At 33.8% G+C, this 6,768-nt stretch overlaps 1 pseudogene; it reads left to right on the plus strand.

Moving 5' to 3' along the window:
- Nucleotides 1-2,730: 2,730 nt before the first annotated feature.
- On the plus strand, nt 2,731-5,092 carry LOC116253159 (SKP1-like protein 1A; annotated as a pseudogene).
- The last annotated feature ends 1,676 nt before the right edge of the window (nt 5,093-6,768 follow it).

Consider the following 6,768-nt stretch of genomic DNA (forward strand, 5'->3'; position numbering starts at 1 on the left):
TGACCTTCTCCAGAAATTTGAAACAAAATTTTGCCACTAGGCCCAACCAAAACAGATGTTGGCCAGGAACGTATTCTAATTCTCTCCATAAATACATATCATCATCATTTACTACCTAAAAAAGTGGTGTTGATGTGATTAAGGACAAAAAGGAATAAGTCCACTATTGTCAATAGAATGTCATAGTCATTTTTTGGTAGAAGTAGAAATTAGACTATAGGAACAAAACCATCTAGGTAATTTCAAGTAGTTGCCTTAATTAGTGGTGAAATATGTTGCACTTGCATAGAAGGAATATGTCTACTACAAAGTGTAAATCAACTAGCTTATGAAATCATCACTTAAGTAGCATTGTATTATGATAAAGGAAATTGGCCACTAGAGCATGCTTTCCAAATAAAACGATAGATTGGAACTCCTTTTGCAAAGTAAAGAGTCTAGGAAGGTGTTTGGATGACACCCAAAAATTAGGTTTTGGACCAAAACTAGGTTTATGGATTGTTTGCACGCCATCAAAACTTGGTTTAAGCCTTTAAGCAAACTTGGTTTTTTACAAAACCTGTCTTTGTGAAAGAGAATAAAAAACCCTAACTCCCTCAAGCTATTCATAAAAGACCATGTTTTAGGTGTGTATATCAATTTTCAAACAAATAAACCATGTTTTCGATACTCAATTAAAAAGCTTGGCTTTTATAGGGGTGTCTTCTAAATGCTCTCTATGTGTTTGGGCTTGGGAAATGTAGCATATGAAGGAACCCTTGATGTGACCATCAAAAATTGACATTGGTTTTCTATCCTACTATTCTTTGTACCCATTTACATTTTCTTATTTTGTAGAAAATTCATCAGAAAGTAGTGCCCACTTAGCAACACGTGCTGATGCCACAAACATGCGTGAGTGAAAATGAAAAATAAGAATTGATCTTCAAAGTTACTGGATGCATCATCTCATAACAGAGCACTGCATTTCGGATGGCTTCAAGGTCCTTCTCATTATCAAATTTTGCACAATGAACTACAATAACAACAAACTGCAAAACAAAATTTATAAATTTCACAAAGTGTCGTAGCACTGTATGAAAGTGAACATCTAAAATATTAATGAAAAAATTATGCTTATAATGAAAAACGAATTTTTTTTTTCGAAACAAACGCAATAAAATAAGTGGCCATTGAGTTAAAAGTAAAAAACACATTAAACAAAAAACGTTAAAAATGAAATAAACACGTTTTTTTACTACTTTTCACATTTTTCATTTTTTCACTTTTTTTAATGCCAAACATTTTTTTTCATTTCTATTTTTTATACTTTCCACCAATTTTTAGTTTTTCAAAATTTTCAAAAATTTCTATAGTATTTTTTTCATTTTTCCCTAGTTTTTTCAAGCTCGAGGTATTATACCCGAGAAAAAACCATATCGTTTAAAACTCCGAGACGTTATTTGTGACCGATGTTTGAAACCAAGTAACTAACAAAAGAAAAATTAACAAATAATATATGGTATTTCATCTATTTAAGACAAAAATCACAACATTTATTCTTTCTTGTACGAGACAAAGTCCATAAGAAACATGACATACCATCACTTTGCAAAAAAAAAGGGATTGATGGTACCAAACAACAAACTCAAAACACTTTTAGGAGATGCATACTACATTGTTTGAATAGAAACCTTCAATTGTCATGCATCTCAAGTATAAAAAAGTAGAAAACAAAACTATGGATCTAAACAAAGAAATATTCTTAGTGCCTAACGTGCACATGTTAGTCACATGATTTGATCTTGCAAAGATTGGTATATTACTTTTAACCTACTTTTAACCTGCATATCACAATTGAGATTAAATCACACACTCCACGTTGTGAAAGCTCAGCTTCCAACTTAAATAGTATATTATATGATGTGTATGTTATATAGTATATTATTATAACGCATATGTTACAACATATACGTTATAACATATATGTTATATGCTATAACATATAGCGTACAATTATATACACTTATAAGTACATTCTATTATATTCTTGGGCGTTGTACATATGCATGTATTTTATGTTATACTCTATACATAACATATAATATTACATATAATTAGATGTCATAACGTATAATACGTGTACATATCATACACTATATACTATAATATTTATATAGTATATGTAATATAATTGCTATGTACTATAAGTGTACATGTAACATTTGTATATGTAGAGTTACAATATATAACATATTTTATATGTTATATACATAATATATGTGCACATATATTATATATATAGTGTATATATACATATGTACACTATATATATAACATGTGTGCTCATATATTATGTGTCATATATTATACATATATGATATATGCACACATATATTATATATGTACATATACATATATGTATGAACATATTATATATGCAGTATTATGTATGCTTACAACGTTACTATGTATATATTATTTGTATATAATACATTGCATGCTACATAATATATGTATATATTATATATATGTGTGTGTATAACATAACATATTACATATAATACATGTTATATAACATATTATATATATAACAACATATGTCTCCCTCTCTCATTACGACTACCAAAAGTAGCACAAAAAAATAGAAATCCCAGTATTCTCTATAGAAGGGTGTAAAGGGCCATAATGTTGCTTTTTTAATGGGCGTAATGGGGGCCGTAAGTTAATGAGCTAACATGGAAGATATTAAACCTTTTGATGGCCTCAGCTAATAAGGGCGAGAAGGAGAGGAGGATTGATTGATCTTGGCTTATGGCCGGTGCTTCGAGAGGGTTCGGGAGGAGATGGCGAAGGAGGAAGGGAAGACGGTAACAGTCAAGAGCTCCGACGGCGAGGTGTTGGAGGTGGAGGAGGCGGTGGCGAAGGAATCTCAACGATCAGACAAATGATCGAGGATGGTTGTGCTGATTCCGGCATCCCCTTGCCCAACGTTGCCAACAATATCCTGGCGAAGGTAATCGAGTACTGCAAAAAGCACGTCGACGACAAGATCCAAGAAGAAGAGCTCAAGGCGTGGGATGCCGAGTTTGTTGAGGTGGACCAAGCGATGCTCTTCAATCTCATTCTGGTATTCTCCTCGGCCATCTCGCTCTTCTTTATTCGGTCCTCTACTTTGGGTTTAGGGTTAGGGGTTGTGATTCTTGCGATCTAACCATTCCGACAAGATTTTGCTGTCTGCATGACCCAATGGTTGCGTAAATCGTAGTCATAAAATGACATCACTGTCGCTTCTGGAATTTCATGTTAGAACTGATCAGACACTGCATGCAGGTCTTAAATGAGGATCTATGGCTTGTGGAAGGTCAGCAAGAGCGGATGATCAATGGGGCAAATGTTTGGAACTGGCCTGTGGCATATGATAAGCTTGGAGCAAGGTACAGAATATGGAGAGATGCACTTGAAAGAGGCAACAAGAAGCTTCCATTCGAGAGGTCAATTCCCACTTATTTGGAAGGGATGGTGAGATTCATTCTTCACGAAGCTCTAGATAATATGGATTTTCCTGCCTTTGAAGTTTGATTCCCAGGAGTCCATAATTCAATTCCTGGAAGGGCAGAATCAACATTTCTTTCCGTCAAAGGAAATTGTATATGGGTTAAGGCTTGCAAGCAATTTGCGTCTTAATCGTCTAGAGTATTTTCATGTACAGTGCCTATGCTGATTTTTCTTCTTTTTCACGCTTTTATGACCCCATCTGAAGGTTCAACGAGGCATATTCCCTTTTTTAAGTGACTGTTCAAATATTTGGCATTATCATGTCGATGGTTAAATTTGATAGTACAAAGGGAAATTATTTTTGATTCACCTCCTTATACTCAATTGTTGCCATTGAAACTGATTAAATTCTGTATTTTTTCTTCTCTTTCCTTTTATTTTCATTTTCCTTTATTTGTGGCTCTGAAATCAAGGACAATTGCAGTGCAAAGCATCTCTTCCAAGGAAGGCAACCTTAAGTTGAAGATATCTGTCCCACAAGGTTATCATTTCTCGAAGGTTTGATACCGAAAGGACTTCTCCTATGCCTTGATTATATTTTTGCCTGTCCCTTTTTAACCTATATTCAGGGATCATATAGTTATAATGTAATAATATTAATATATACGAGATTATATATTATTATGTATATACTGCATATATACTAGTTCAAAATATACATACATATTGTAATTATGTATGTAACAAATATATAATACATATATGTACCATATATATTCATACGTATGACATTATTTTGCCTTCTTTGCTTAATCTTTACTCTTTTTAATTTGTTAAAATAAGAGTTTGATAGCATGGAATTTGGATTTATAAAAAATTGCTTGTTGCAGTTCTTCATGAGAATTCTTAGCTACGTGATGCATTGTCTTCCTTAAGTCTAAGAAAAAAGGAAAATTAACTATATATTTTCTGTCCTCAATTGTTCAGTGCTTCTGTTTCTTTTTCAGGTGAATGAGGTCAAAAATGTGCTGAAACTTTGCGATTTTGGTAATGCCATGTTTGCTGGGAAGAATGAGATTACACCATAGTTGTATCTCTGTTCAGTAAGTCCTCCGTTTGGTTCTGTTCAAGTATGGTTGTATCTCTATTCATTAGTTGTTTTCACTGCAACTTTGAAAATCTGTTGCGTGTGCAAATTCAGGTACTTCTTTGTGTGATGTGTATGCTTCTGAATCGTGATGTGAGGGTTATTATTGACTGGTTTCTTGAAACTGCAGTTCTTGGCTTGCCGTATGACCATGCTTTGGACATATAGGTCAGTTGGCTGCTGCTTGTATGAGCTATATACAGGAAAGGTCCTCTTCCCTGGACCATCAAACAATGACATGCTTCGGCTTCATATGGAGTTAAAAGGTCCATTTCATAAAAAGATGCTCAGGAAGGTATGCGATTTTTTGGCATGGAAAGTATACTTACTTTGGACGACTGATTTTGTTTATCTTGTGATTGATATCCCTTTTTACTCTGTCTTCTATTTTAGGGAGCCTTTACTGATCATCATTTTGATCGGGATCTGAATTTCCATGCCACTGAAGAAGATCCTGTTACAAAGAAGGTGATCATTTTTTCATTATCATGTACTTCAGGTTAATTTATCTATAGCATGGTGAAAGTACATCTTGTTTGTGTTATATATATATATATATATATATATATATATCATTGTTCAGTAACAAGTGGCTGGGTAGGGCCATTATGTCCTTTATACCTGCATCTTAATTGACTCCACAAGGACGATGCAGGGAGTTCTTTCCTTGGTCAGCAATACCATAATTAAGCAAGCCAAGTAGAGATGTGCACCGAAAGGATGTAAGTGAACAATGCTAATCAGCTAGTTTATAACAAATGTTCCTAAATAAGCTTTGTAAGGTAACTAATTAGCTAATGACAAAGTGACTATAGTTGTTGAAAGGGCACTCTTATGGGTTTAAGATAGAAAACATCGATTTCAAGATCTGAGTGTGGGAGATTGACTTGCGGTTGAAGAAAGAGATTCCTGATTTTTTTCACAAAATGTATAAAATCTATCACTTTTACTGTAGATTTCTGTTGTTCTGTAAAGATTACTGTAGATTTAGTATTTTGTGAAGATATGGCATCAAATTTCAAACAATCCTGCATGACAATGGTCACAAAGGTGAGGAAAATGATTGGTAGAAAATCATGTGCAAGTGTTATAATTAGATGATGAACAATAAATAGATGATATTTGATTGTTTTCATTTTTTGTTTGCTTAAATAATTTCATCTTGTGTTGCATAAAACTTTGAAGTTATTTCTTAATGTGTTATTACTTGTAACATTATGAGTATGTTATGTTAATGGATGTTTATTCCCATAAGTCTATATTTATGTGGAACATGTTTTTAATGGAAAACATTTTTTTCTTTATCTTTTCTGTTTTTTAATTTATTTTGAACTTTTAACATTAAATTGAATTTCCGGTACATTTATGAAACTGTTGTCATACGTTATGGTATGGCGTATTTGTTGGTCCCACCAATACGGGTACATTGGTTTTAGTCATTCAACTTGAATTCGCTTGGACCAGCTAGTCGTTTGTGGTCTTAAACAACACGTACTTGATTTCTAAATTGACAAATAAAGACCGAAAAAATGGTTAATTGGTGTGATTGGTGAGGACTGCTCAACTTAGTCGGTCAAGTGGTCCATAGATTATGCTCCAGCCAACTTGATAGTCATGGACCTGTCAACTGATCATTGGCCAGAACGATAAGCATCTATTTGTCCAATTAGTTGCTAGGTTCCCGATGACCCAACAATTTATAAGTGCTACGAGATGTAGTCATGTTATGGAAATGTGGTGTCCTATGATGTGAGAGTTTCTCAAATTTTTCTTAAGAAATTGCTCCCAACAATATTAAAATGTGTCTTGTCTCTAAAACAAAATGTTGCATCTGCATGAGGTAAAGAAAGTGCCGAGTGTTATCCATATCGGACAATACGTATCATATAGGTTTGAGAACCTATGCGATACGCATACAACACACGATATGCCTGTGGATCATAGGTGTATCGTCCGCATCATGCGATACAAGGCTGTATTGTACGATGTGGCTGATACAGATACGGGGACAAAATGGAAAAAAACATTGTTTTTTGTGCTTCTTTTTAAAATCGATCCTCCCTTCCACTTTCTAAACATCTCTAAGAGCTGTGGGAGGGGAGGTTTTACTAGTTTCTAAAAAATCAACATATGTTGGTGAACAA

This window comes from Nymphaea colorata, chromosome 4, assembly GCF_008831285.2.
Source record: "Nymphaea colorata isolate Beijing-Zhang1983 chromosome 4, ASM883128v2, whole genome shotgun sequence".
Lineage (NCBI taxonomy): Eukaryota > Viridiplantae > Streptophyta > Magnoliopsida > Nymphaeales > Nymphaeaceae > Nymphaea > Nymphaea colorata.